Here is a 14,698-nt window from a genome sequence, read left to right on the forward strand (position 1 = left end):
GGTACTCTAGTAGAGACTGGACAATGTTGTCCACATCTCATGGGCATTTCTCTTTCCTCTCACATGAGGAATGCAATGGTCTTTGACTCCATCTAGAATTAGTCTCTTACCCTTGTTGTTCTTTCTATTATAAGCAGCCAACTAAGTGGCATCAGTAAGCACAACAACAGGGTTCTGTGTGGTATGCACCATAATGTCCCAGACTTCTACCTCCTCAAAGATACTCTACATTCTCTCCTTCCAAACTCTATAATTGGTATCCCCATCCAACCTATCCTCCACCTTCAATCCCAATGACATCCTACTGTCCTAAAACTGAAAAATAGCATTGTTATAGTAAAGATAAAACTGTTGTTTGTGAAAAATCAGCTTGCTGGAATTTTCTGAGTGAAAAAATCAACAGGCTGTAATTTTTCTCCTTGTTGTCCCAAACTACACTTCAACACTCAAGCTCCGATACCATGTATAATTTTCTCATTTCCCACCCGAGTTTTCAGTTTCACCTTATTTCTCCAAAATAGTTAAATGCCCTTTCCCATATCCATACATTCAACAACTGGAAAATAAATTTTGCTGAAAACAAAAATTCTGAAAAAATTACAGAATGATGGAAAATGCAAAAATAAATATCAGCACATACAAACAGCCATTCAACACATTTAAACACAGTGATTTTTTGTCAAGGTGACCCTGGAAAAACCCCCTACAACTCTTGGGGAAAACCAGTTTGAAAGCTCATTATTTCTGGAAAATGCTTTTATAGTAAGAGAAATATTCAGCAAAAAATCAACAAGCAAACTTTTACAATTTATCTCGTTTTTCGTGCCCCACAGCTAACTGGAAAAACTTGCAAACAGAAAAATAGAACAGCAATAAATGTTGTACAGCCTCCACGATTTTTGTACCAAATTTCAGCATTAAATGTTGTTATATGGCCTACCTAGAAAAGCGTGCAAGCTACCATTAATGTTGCTGTACGATTTTCTCGATTTTTGTGCCAAAAAAAAAACCAGTACAGTGTACGTATTTCTGCCTAGAAATGCATACCAAGGTACAGCCACTTACTGTACGGCCTCCCTTGAAAAACGTGCCAGCAAATTTCAGACTTTATGCTCCTCGATTTTTGTGCTAACTTGTTGTACGGCCTCCTTGGAACCTGAGCCAAAATTGTTGTACGACCTTTCTAGAAAATTGTGCCCAAAACCTTCCTTTCATTGTGTGCTAACTCAGTTGTACGGACTTGCTGGAATGATGCCTTGGAATGTGTGCCAAGCTGCTGCCTCCTCCTCACTGTCCAGAAATCTCCCTTGCGCTCTTGCTCTCCCTCTCTCAATCTGCTCATGAAAGTATGAATGACCTTTTCCTCATTTTCCTCCTTTAATCTAACCCTAAGTGACTTTTGGGAAATCTCTAAATCCAATGGCTGAAATAGATTGAGATCTAGGGCTGAGATTAAATGCTCATTTAAATCTCACTTTCTATTTTTTAATTCACCCCACTTTAATAAAGACCCACTTAGCCATTTATTTCCAAAGTCACTTTTCCTTTCTAATTTTACATTGACTTTATTAAAGTCACTTTAGAATTAAACTTTAGTAACTTTATCACTTTAAAATTAGATTTGACTTTATAAAAATTATAAAGTCACTTGAGGAGAAAAATTAAATTCTTTTGGACACTTTTCTCTAGGACAAAGGTCAAAGCCTTAGGGAACCACCTGTCCTCCGGTACCAAATTTCAACATTTTGGACAGTAGCCATGGCCATGTTCTTAAGGAGAGAGGACAGACTAAATGGGATATCTAACTATGTCATTTGGAAGGACATAATTCAGACAATGTTTGAGGAGGAAACAATTTATAACATAGTGCAGCAAGTGGTTGTACCTCCTACTGCTGCAGATGAACTTGCTGAATTAACAAAAAATAATGCAAAGGAAAAAAGGATATTGGTGGACAGTTTGAAGGATCATGTGGTTCCTCAGGTGAGAGGAAACACATATGCATATAAGATGTGGACAACTCTAACCACTCTCTATCAGAGTACCAATGAGGGCAGGAAGATGGTACTCAAAGAACAATTGAAGAACATCAGGATGACAAAGGCTGAAAGTGTAGTTCATTATCTTGGCAGGGTCACTAGGTATGTGATGATTTGAATGCTATTGGTGAGACAATTGCACCCACAGAGTTATTCAGGATAGTTGTAGCGAGACTTACTAAGTCTTGGGAGGTCTTTGGAGATGTTGTTACCTCTAGGGAGAATCTTCCCAATTGGGATAGATTCTGGGATGATTGTGTGCAGCATGAGATGCAGAAGACTGACAGTGGTGGGGTGAAGATAGGAGATGAGGAGGATGTAGCCTTGACAGCTAGGGGAAAGAACAAAGGGAAGGCCAAGAAAGGGAACTCATCAGATGGGACAGAGGGAAAGGAGAAGAAGAAAAAGAAAGATATGGATATGTCCAAAGTCAATGTTGGGAATGTCAGAAGATGGGACACTATGTTGCTACATGTCCTGAGAGGAAGAACAAGGGGAAGAAGGATACTGCAGCTTCAGCAGAGGTGGAGTAGTTTGCTTCACAGTTGGACCAGGACTTTGCATTTATTACTTCTACATCTAGTAGGAGTACATCATTCGATGTGTGGTACATAGACAACGGGGCCTCCCGCCATATGGTAGGTGCACGAGAGTTTTTTTCAGAGCTTGCAGAGAGGGAATTTGATATTGAGATTGTACTAGGAGATGACCACACTGTGAGAGTTGTTGGTGTGGGGATTGTGACCTTTTAGAGGGAGTCTTTGCCTCCTTTGAAGGCATTGGATGTTTTGTATGTTTAGGGGATGAAGAAGAACTCAATTTCAGTGTCTTCTATGGAGGAGAAGGGTTTTAACGTCACTTTCTAAGGAGAGTAGGTATTGATGCATCCTAGGGGAGCTTCCATCACTTTTCCCAAAGTGATTGGAGTTCTCTTTGGGAAACTATACAGGTTTAGTTTTCAGTCGGCAAGAGTAGTGGTGAGTAGAAAATCTGGTAGCACTCACACTAGTACCACCAGCAGCAGAGACCAGTGTGAGTTATGGCACCGGATGATGGCGCATATGCATCGTGGAGCTTTAAGAGTACTGAGGGAGATCACTACTGGAGTTCTTGATTTCAGTGTGGATCATTATGAGGTCTGTAGAGGGATTGCTTTGGGAAAGTACACCAAGTTACCATTCCTAGCGAGCAACAACATATCTACAGGTATACTAGACTTGATTCATACTGATGTTAGTGGTTGTATGTCTCATGTGTGTTTGGGTGGTTATGAGTATTATGTTATATTCATTGGTGACTACTCTAGGAGGACTTGGATATATTTCCTGAAGATCAAAAGTGAGGTCTTCAGTTACTTTAAAGAGTTCAAAGCTCTTGTGGAAAAGCAGACAGGTAGGACGATTCGAGTCTTGAGGTCAGACAATGGTGGTAAGTACACCGATGGTAGTTTTTCTGAATTCTGCGCACAGGAGGGCATTAGGAGAGAGTTTATGGTTCCTGTTGGCTTGAGGGGGCCTGACCCAGGTTTAGTGTTAGTTAGCCAAACAAATCCCTACACTACTTGCCCTTTCGGCAACAGCTTGCGAAGCGCAGACCGAAGTCTCACCAGAAGCAATATGGGGGAATGTTGGCGCCAAGTTTTTGCACCTTGAGATGGCCGTGACATCAGTTTATTCCTTCTACTCCTGCCTTCACACAGTTCACTTAGTTCTAGGGCTTTCCAGACTATCCCTCTATTCCGCCCTTCAGTACCTCTGCGAAAGGGTACGATTGACCTTCGTGCAACCCTAACCTTCGATTCAAATGCTTTCGCGCTGCTAAGGTAGCGTATTGCACAGATTTTCAAGTTATCTTAAGAATCTTACTTATCTTATTAGAGAATCATAGTTAGCACCGCATAAACAGATATCCTTACTTGCATTCAATTATTCAACGTAATTACGTACGTTCGCGCATCACATAAGCATTATAAATGAAATTCACACTCAACATGACAAGATGCATTAACCGGAACAAAGACACAGAAATTACAGAATATTTCTCTTTATTAATATCTTCAAGTGATTACAGACTCTATCCGCCCTACGCACACAGCTGCAGGGGTCCGCGCACTCAGCTACAGACTTCCACCTTAGGCCTTTGCGCACTCAGCTGCAAAGCCTCTACCTATGCTACAACCCGAAACTTAGACTTCTTACTTCAGAGCTATGACTCTCTAAAACTTATTTGAACTCATTAAAAACTACTTAGAACTTACTTACTTAGCTCTTTTTATACAATCCCATGGTCCATGGACCATGGGTAGATCTTTTACAGCTGACTTTACTTTTCAACAATAAGGTTGGACAACCCTTTATGACTCATGACACCTTCATGCTTCGTGACCACAAAATTCGGATTCTTTACAAGTTTATTACAAAAGTCGACCCAAAACATGGGCTTTTAGCCCCAAAACTATCCTTGGGAGATCCCGTTCCCAACAAGCCCCCAACACAAACATCGTGACTCATCCTCAAGTCACTTGGCAGGCATGGAGATCTTTGTGCGAATCCCTTCCAGTTCAACTCGTATGACCGCAACCTCAACAGTGCACCGTGCGGCCGCCTGCTTCGTATCTTTGACCATCTACTCGGTCACTTCTCCTGAACTGTCGACCTGAAGCTTTTGTTGCATTGCTTATAGAGTCGCAAGATTTCCTTCAATAGAGCCTATCACCATGTAAGATTCATCCAGCCATGGCTTCAGTCTTACCTTCAACACTCTTCCTTGTGCAACACTACATCCACCTGTTCTTTCAGCTACTTGGCCTCCTACAGGTTTGCTAGTCTTTGTGTTAGCGCGGTAGTTCATGTTGTAACCTTAACCTCTTCATATCGTTGTTGTAGCTCGTGCACTTCCATCTCTAGTAATTGTACATTGGGGTCCTCCTACAAGCTTTTCAGGACCTCAAATGACTGCTCAAAAAGTTGGGTGCAGTCTTCTACTGCACTGTCCACCGCTGCTACTGCTTCTGTGATAGCGGTTTCCCACTGCTCCTTCACTTTTGGCGGATTTGAAGGCTGGGCCTTCAATTGTAATTCCATGATTTGCAGGTTCAAATCCAACTGAACCTTCGCCATTTAAGTACGAGTGTCGCGCACCCTTGTAGCCAGCTTGTGGATGTGCACCTCAACTGGATCCTCCTCAGGAATGGCCAACTCTGGGACCATTCAGCATGCCTCCTTGATGACCTGCATAATGCACTTGTTCTGATTGGTCACCTCAGTCACAGTGGTGATGGCAGAGTCTCGTTGTAGTGCCATCTGCTCGTTGTTGATTCATTGTTCACTAATTACCTGTAGGGCACGGTGCTCACAGGCTCTTAGCTCTGCAATCACTCCATCCTGCAAGAGGTGGAGCGCTTCACCAAGAAGGCTACTAGATTCAACCCTACTCCCTTTAGGGCACTAACAGTGGGCTTGTCAGCTTCGTTCTCCATGGTTAGTGCTCCATCAGGAAACACTATCGCACTAGAGGCCTTAGCGCGCAACATCTCGGCATCCTCTGAAGTGTCGATAGCCAGGTTGGTAGACACTGTGCCAGCATGCGATGCGCGGGTCTACAGCTCCTTTAAACCTATCTGGATAGACCCCAAGATTATTTGTTGTTATTACTCAAACTGTTGCAGGGCCTCCACAGTGACATCCAACACCGTTTCACCGATGTCTTACAGATCACCCTCTATTAGCGTGATAGCATCTAGTGATGTCTTGGTAGCTTTTGATTTCTCCCTAGACCCTCCTTTCTCCTACTCCCTTGGGCGCTTGATGCGGGCAGACGTCTCCTGAGGTTCTGTGCCGTGTTGTTCTGTCTGCTCGTCTGTTTCCTCTTTCGTCTCAGGTGAAGGCAACCTCGCGCCTTTGTCAGAGCCCCTCTTTGCCCCACCTGTCTGCGTTGATGTCTTCTGCGTGGCCTCGCGATTCGCCTGGGCCTTTTCAACTGTCTCCTTTATCTTTTTGGTCAACTGAGTCATCTTTAGCTTGGCCTCCTCCTCCTTTCTCTGTGCAGCGGACTTGCGTCCTCCCACCGCCAAGTTTTTTGTAGCGCACCACTCTACCGGCCATTGATCAAGAACCACATCAATGGCGTCATCCATTGCCAGGTAAGGCAAGTCATACCATTTCTTCGCAGGGTCCTTCCACACCCTGATGGACACATGGTGAAAGCATGCTTTAAACTCTACATATCCCTGTAGGTTGGCATACACCGTAGGCGCGAATCGTGGTTTGCGATTGATAGCCATGCGAATGTTCATCTCCATTAAGATCCAGAATATCTTGTTGTCCTTGATTCGCTGCGCGTCCTTGGTTGCCCACAATGAAGCGTACTTCGCTGCTTCTGGTAGGTCTGGCGCTACCGAAGGGAATTAACTGTCCTCTGGCAGCTCCCATGCTACCAGCACAGTTGATAGCAAGAGCCACGTGCAGTGGAACGTCTTGCTGAGCTCCTGCACTTCACGACAGTTTGCTAGGAACTCTCCGCGAAGATAGTCCAACTAGTTGAACTAGACTCCTTCGGCGCATTGGGCTGCTAGCGCTACGACAGGCGTCGGCATCTCATCGGCACAACACTTCCTCATCATTTTCCCTACTAAACTCTGCGTAGCTACCTTTACAGTAGGGTTGCAGATGTTGGATATGGCATATCCACGCGACTTCTTCACCAACTTAAACTTTTCTTTCATGAACTCCGCGAGGGCCTGCTCACCACCTTTTCCACAAATTATTATGGTCAGATTCTCTCCTATGTAAGGAAATCGCTTTATCCTGTGAATCAATCTATCTGTGATGGGTATTGGCTCCTCCAGCCACAGAGACCCATCATGCACCAAGCACAGCAGCTGCTTGATGACCAATACTATAACCGGGGTGTGGTTGTAGTGCGGCACCCAAAGCAGGTTGAGCAACCCTGCCTTGTCCAATCCTATGAGCCACCTATGTGGCTCTAATGTGGTCATTTTGATGTTTGTATCGATGATGTAATGCATCAACAGCTCGGTCACCAGGTGTGGGAACTTCTTGTGATCAGCCAAGTCCCAGTCTTCAAGTTTCAATAGAGGAACCCACCCCAATCACGGTCCTTCGAAAACAATATCATCCAGCAGCAGAGGGGTTTATAAGGGGGTGTTGCTCTCATTGATGTCTTTCGGCACCTTGGTCTTGCCCTTGCACGTAGGGACATACTCAGGCAACTGAGTAACAGGGTCAGCACCCTGGGTTTCAACTTCCTCCACTTCAACTCCCACATCCTCATCATCCATCAGGATGCCTTCGAATTCTTCCTCCTCTAGATCTAAGTTGATGGCTTTGCCCTTCTCCTATGTGGTGGGCTTTGGTGGGGTTCTCCTTGGTGATATGCGCACTGGTATGACAGGTTGCTTTCCCTTCTTATCCTTCGTGATTTTCTTGGTTGGGGTCAGCTTTGGTCTCGGTGTCCTTAGTGATTTAGGGACTTCAGTAACCTCTAGAACATCTACTTCTGCCTCCATCTCAACTTACGGCACCGACGCCTCTGCTTCGTTATCCATGGGTTCTGTGTGTGCCGACATAATGCTTTCCAACAGTGCTTGCGACATCTCTGGTAAGTTTTCAAATACTGGAGTCGCTTTCAAAGCCTTGAAGAATTCTCGGTTTATGTGTGCCTAAGAGCTCAACAACTCAATTCTCAAAATGCCAAGTGTTTTCGCTGGACAACCACTTGTAATTTATAGGGAATTTTGCATTCAAATCCGACCGTTCCCCCAAAATTCGGTTCATTAATGATGGATCGGTGGCAGATTTTCAAAGATCTGAGCCATAAATTTCGTCTTAAATGTCGTTTTCCCGCTCCATTTGGTCGCATTTCTACCGTCAAATCATGAACAGTGACTTTAACGGTCACTTTCTGATCGACCTGTGCGATTTACCCCTAGGTAGCGCAGCTCTCTTTGCGATGTCGCGAACCCTGTGACACTTCCTTGCTTCGCACAATCTTCCAATCGCGCAGCTCCCCAACCCGGGCAGTGTAGTTTATAATTCCATGCTTCCTTTCAGCTGCCTGGAGTGCTAAGACTGTGCTACCTTCATGTAGTCACATGGTCAGGCTGCCGGTGTATGGCTTCAATCGACTGCAATTCACCTTTCCTAGGAAGGGTTCTCTATTCAATTTGACCAACTGTATGGCTCCTCCATCAGTAATCTCCTTATGACATAGGGCCCTAACCAGTGCATTTGAAGTGAACAAAGTTTCTTCTACAAATTATTTACTCCAAAAGACTTGGAATATAAATATATCCATGAGGATACAAATATTATATAAAATATGAATAAGAATGATAATGAATGATTTACAATGAGAACGAGAGGCTTGCTTATATATCAGGCAAGTGTCTCTTCATGAAGAGTTGTGTCTCAATTAGATATGCCTCTTCAACCTAATTACTACTTAACTAATAATTATTTATGCTTATTATCGTTTATATTATTTTACATTATATATATATATATATATATATATATATATATATATATTTCGTTACATTGCCTCCTTCCTCAAAAAGCCTTGTCCTCAAAGCTTATCGATGAAAAAGGTTTGATCTCTTTCTCGGCTTCGAAAGTCTTTCTGTTCTCGGAACAATCATCTTCATTGATACATGTTGATATGATCTTCTAAGTGACAAACAAAATTGTCTCACTGAGAAGGTATCAGACCATCCCATATTAATCGTCTATATAGTATTCTGATCACTGGAATTTTGTAACGACTTGTTAGCATAAGAGTGGATTGAGATTACTTCACTATTATCTGGAACATCATTTTGTTGTTTAGGTTCTGACTGGTTCAAATATGTAGCATGGTTGATTCGTCTGTTCTCATGGTTCGGGTTCCAATATGGAAACTTTTTGTTTGATTTCTCCTTACTGGGCATGCGGCAATTTTTATATTTTCTTCTGGCGAAGATGTTGTTGAGTTGGTTATGGAACATTCACTTGGGATGTTCATTGTTTGAACTGCAACATCCAAACGCGTCTTTTCTTCAACTTGCTTGTCTTCTTCCTAAGTTGTGACATTCACTGAATCGGTATTTGTTGTTTTGTCATCAATTTGAATTCCTACATTTGATGCTTCCTTCTTGATAAGTTCTTGTACCCGGTTTTCTAATGACTTCTTATCCTTCTTAAGTTTCTTAATTTGCGTCAACAATTTTTCACTATGGTCTTTAAGTCGAGAAAATTTCGCATTTTTGTCAACATTGATTTTGTCAATTTCTTTTTGCATATTTTGTAATACCTTTTTACTTTCTTGAGACATTACTTTTGAAATATCTGAGATATCTTTGGGTGTTACTGAATTTGGTTTTAGTGTAAAATCTTGGAACGTTAAAAACTTCTTCTTTGTATTTAGAATAAAGGAACCTAGAGTTTCCATCCAAGGTAAGCCCAAAACAATATCACTATCGTTAAAAAATAAAGTTTTCACGGTGAATTGCGAGGTAAAAGTGTAATCTCCAATACTTAGGTGTAGAGTACTTATGTCGTATTGTTTATCACATATGCCAGAACAATTTGTTTCAACTATATTTGATTCAGGAATCACCAATTGGTTAGCACATTTAGGACTAACATAATTACTTCTTTCAGTAGGACTGATAGATATTATGATGTCTCTTCCTGCGAGTGATGCTTTGATTTTAAATAGTGTGTAAACACATGTACTAAAGGTTTCAGGAAACATTTCATTACTAGTCTCCATTTTTGCCTTGATGTTTTTACGTAAACAATATGTCAACTGGAGCTATTTTTATTATAAAATATCACTTATTTCTTCTATATATATTTTTCAAATATTCTCCTTTAATATGGATTGTTAAGACTTGAATACCCTTTTATTAAAAAAATACTCCTTTATATTGTTGCCCTCTATATATGTATGTATTTATTTATATTAAGACACCTTTTCAAAATAACTTTATTATCTTATGATAATAATAGTTTCACTTCTTTTTTTAATAATAAATATTAATTACAAATAATAAATATCTTTTTTTTTATAATAATAAGAATGATGATGAATTACAAATGAGAACGAGAGGCTTGCTTTTATATCAGGCAAGTGTCTCTTCACGAAGAGTCATGTCTTAATTAGACATGCCTATTCAACCTAATTACTACTTAACTAGTAATTATTTATGCTTATTATCATTTATATTAATTTACATTATTTATATATATTTTATTCGTTACATTGCCTCCTTCCTCAAAAAGCTTTGTCCTCAAAGCTTGTCGATGACAAAAGGCTTGATCTCTTTTTCGGCTTCGAACGTCTTTCTCTCTTGGAACAGTCATCTTTGTCGATACAAGCTGATATGATCTTCTTAGTGACAAATAGAATTGTCGCACTGAGAAGGGATCAGACCATCCCAGATTAATCTTCTATATAGTATTCTGATCACTGAAATTTTGTAATGACTTGTCAGCATAAGACTGGATTGAGGTTACATTACTATTATATGGAACATCAGTTTGTTGTTTCTGGTCTGAATGGTACCGATACATAGCATGGTTGATTGGTCTACTCTCGTGATTCAAATGTTGATATGGAGTTTTTAGATTTTCTTCTGGCTAAAATGTTGTTGAATTGGTTATGGAAAATTCACTTGGGATGTCCATTGTTTGAACTGCAACATATAAGTGTGTCAATTCTTTAACTGACTTTTCTTCTTGAGTTGTCATATTCACTCGATCAGTATTTGGTGTTTTGTCATCAACTTGAATTCCTACATTTGATGCTTCTTTCTCGATAAGTTGTTGTACCTTGTTTTCTAATGACTTCTTATCCTTCTTAAGTTTCTTAATTTGCAACAGTAATTTTTCGCTATGGTTTTTAAATCGAGAAACTTTTTCATTTTTGTTAACATTGATTTTGTCAATTTATTTTTGCATATTTTGTAATACCTTTTTAACTTCTTGAGACATTACTTTTGAAATATCTTAGATATCTTCTGGTGTTACTGAATTTGGTTTTTAGTGTAAAATCTTGGAGCGTTATTTTCTTCTTCTTGTAAGAAAATGTTAAAAACTTCTTCTTTGTATTTAGAATAAAGGAACCTAGAGTTTCCATCCAAGGTAAACCTAAAATAATATCACATTGATTGTTCCATAGGGTCTGAACTGAGAATTGTGATACAAATGTATAATCTTCAATATTTAACTATAAATTGGCTATGTCATATATTTTATTGTGAAAAAGGTCTATTTTTTTCAGTTATATTTGACTCTAGAATCACTAGTTGGTGTGCGATTTTAGTTGTTATATAATTTGCATCTTTTGCCGGAGAAATAGAAATAATAACATCTTTTCCTGCCAAAGTTCCTTTAATGTTAAATAACACTTTACCATCTCTGGGTAAGGTTTCTGGTAATATTATGGCCTTCACTTTTGTATTAGACTCCATTTTTGCTTCTTAAATATTAAATATTTTTTAAATTACTTTTTTTTAATAAATCTTTTTTTTTCTATATATATTTTCCAAATATTCTGCATTAATGTGGATTGTTAAAAACTTGAATACCCTTTTATTAAAAAAAATACTCCTTTATATTGTTGCTCTCTATATATGTATTTATTTCTTTATATTAAGACCCCTTTCAAAATAACTTTATTATCTTATAATAATAATAGTTTCACTTCTTTTTTTTAATAATAAATTGGTCCATTTTTTATATACTTAATTACTTCCTTGATAAATTTTTAATGTCACCCCACTTAATAAATATAAAGGTCACGTCTTTTCATATGAGACGGTCATGATGTTAAAATACCATGGGCTATTACCATGGGTTGTTTTTAAAACCTCTGTTAAAATGTTCTCCACGTAAAAAGTAAAACGTATTCCTTTTGTTTTTTGTTTTTTGTTTGTTTTTTTTTAGCTTTTTAAAACACTATGGGCCATTACCAATGGTTGTTTTTAAAACCACAGGCTTCTCCACGTAAAAAGTTTTAAATATACTTGGTATGAGATTTTGTATCCATTTTGTTTTTTCTTTTACTTTTTTCCTTCTTCTTTTTAAATTTATTTACTTATATTTTTTGTTTTTTTATTAAAAAAAAATTGTGGCCAAAGGCTTAGAAAAAGGGAGAAAAGGAGAAACTCCCAAATTATGAGCAAAATGCTTCAATTGTACGGCAACAAGGTTGACGAATTTCAATAGCCAAGGACCTGGATAGGAGAACGAGCTCTGTGCACCGGTTAAGCAACCTAGAGGACTGAACTCCTTTGATACCAAATGAAGCGAACAAAGTTTCTTCTACAAATTAATTACTCCAGAAGACTTGGAATATAAAGATATCCATGAGGATACAAATATTATATAAAATATGAATAAGAATGATAATGAATGATTTACAACGAGAACGAGAAGCTTGCTTATATATCAAGCAAGTGTCTCTTCATGAAGAGTCATGTCTCAATTAGACATGCCTCTTCAACCTAATTACTACTTAACTAATAATTATTTAAGCTTATTATCATTTATATTATTTTACATTATTTATATATATTTTATTCGTTACAGCATTTTGAATTTCCCTGGAAATTTATCAAATTGTTGTCATATAACAAAACCAGGTCATTTACCTTAAAGATTCACAGCTTAATGTGTCGATCATGCCATGATTTTTCGCACTACTTTTGGACTTGTTTGTGAAATCCAGTTAGAAATCTCTCTTCCTCAAGCTCATCCAGTTATGTGAGCCTTTCCTCCAGAGCTCCATGATCCGTCATACCCGTGAGTGCCACTATGTGCAGAGTAGGCACAATATATTCCATAGGCATCACTACTTCTACACCATATACAAGCCTAAAGGGTGTTTGTCTAGTCAACTTCTTGCATGTTGTCTGATAGGCCCATAGTTCTGCGGGTATGCGTAGGTCCCAATCACTTCACTGAGCATTGCAAACCTTGCTCAGCGCATTCTCTATCACTTTATTGAATGCTTCCACTGTCTCGTTAGCCTGTGGGCGATAAGCTGTGATCTTCTGGTGATATTCCTGAAATTCCTCTGTCAGCGTGTTGATCGTCTCATTCAAAAAGTGTGTACCGCGATCACTCATCAAAATATTTGGATAGCCAAATCGCGTCAGTACATACTCAAAAAGGAACTTTGCAGCAGTGGCACCTGTGCAATCCTTCACAGGTTGTGCCTCCGCCCAACGAGTCAAATACTCCATCACGGTGATAATGTACCTCGCTCCCGTCTTTCCTTGGGCCTGAATGGGTCCCACAAAATCTATCACCCATCTCTCAAAGGGTTGTAACGTCATCTATGGATTCAGAGGCATCTCATCCCTACACGATGGCCTGCCAATGCTTTGAAACACATCACACACTTTGCAATAAGCTTTTGAATCCTGATGGAGGTTTGGCCACCACAACCCTGCGCATAGAATCTTCTACGTGGTCGCTCTTCCTGCATAATGTCCTCCCGTGGCGCCCCCATGAGCATTCGCGAGAATGTTGCTTCTTTCAAACTCAGGTACATATCGTTGCAATATCTCATCAGACCCCATTTTATACAGATGCCTAGTAATGACAGAAAAATCTGTTTCGCACACCACTAACTCCTTCTTATGCTAGACAGTGTATCCCTTTGGGGCAGTTCCTGTCACTAGAAGTGTATTATATCCTCAAAATGACCATCTGCGATGTGTATTGCAAAGAGTTGTGCGTCAGGCAATCCTTCTTCCAAATTAGTGGGCTCTTCCCCTATTTTGATACACAACAGATGGTTTGGTTCTGCGTTCAGTCGTCCAAGCTTCACAATGACTTCAAATTCATATCCTTGGAACAATAACAACCACCTATAGATTCTCCCCCCCAACACAGGCTTATTGACCAGGTACTTCAGCGCGAAGTGATCTGTATTGTTATGAAACCAGCTCACAAAAAGATAGAAAAGAGAGATCCACGCCTTAGAATTCAGCCTCTTCGAGGGGGCAACCTCCTTTACATTACATAAATGAACAATTCTTGGATGATACAAATGAAAATACCTCCTTTCTATATATAGGAGTCTAAGTGGTCCCAATACAATCAAAGCCTACATACAATAATATTGTAGGGCACAACAATAACAATAGTGGGCTTCTATGTGGCACAATAGTAACAATATGGGCACTACATGGGTACATCAATATAAATAAGGGGTATAACTACAATAGTAATGGGGTAATCACTAGTATTATAGGGACCCAACATGCCCCTCTCCTTCAAAAAAGTGTTGTCCTCAACGCTTGAGTAGTTCAGGATACTTCTGCATAAAATTCTCGTCCTCCCATGTGGAATCTTCAGCTGATAAGTTCTTCCACTTGATAAGGTACTCTGAAATTGATCGATTTCGTAGCTGTCGAGTTCTTGTTTCTATAACTGCTTCCGGTTCCAATATAATTTTTCCTTCTTCGTCAAGTTCTGGCAATATTGTTTGAACTGGGAGCTTGTCGCCTATAACCTTCTTTAAGCATGAAACATGGAAAACTGGGTGCAATCGAGAAGCTGCAGGAAGCTCCAATTTGTATGCCATAGTACCAATCTTTTGCAACACCTTGTACGGACCATAATACTTTGGTGATAATTTATTATCCT

Source organism: Pinus tabuliformis, chromosome 2_1 (genome assembly GCF_031772625.1).
Source record: "Pinus tabuliformis cultivar Carrire ecotype Pingquan chromosome 2_1, CPIR1, whole genome shotgun sequence".
Classification (NCBI taxonomy): domain Eukaryota; kingdom Viridiplantae; phylum Streptophyta; class Pinopsida; order Pinales; family Pinaceae; genus Pinus; species Pinus tabuliformis.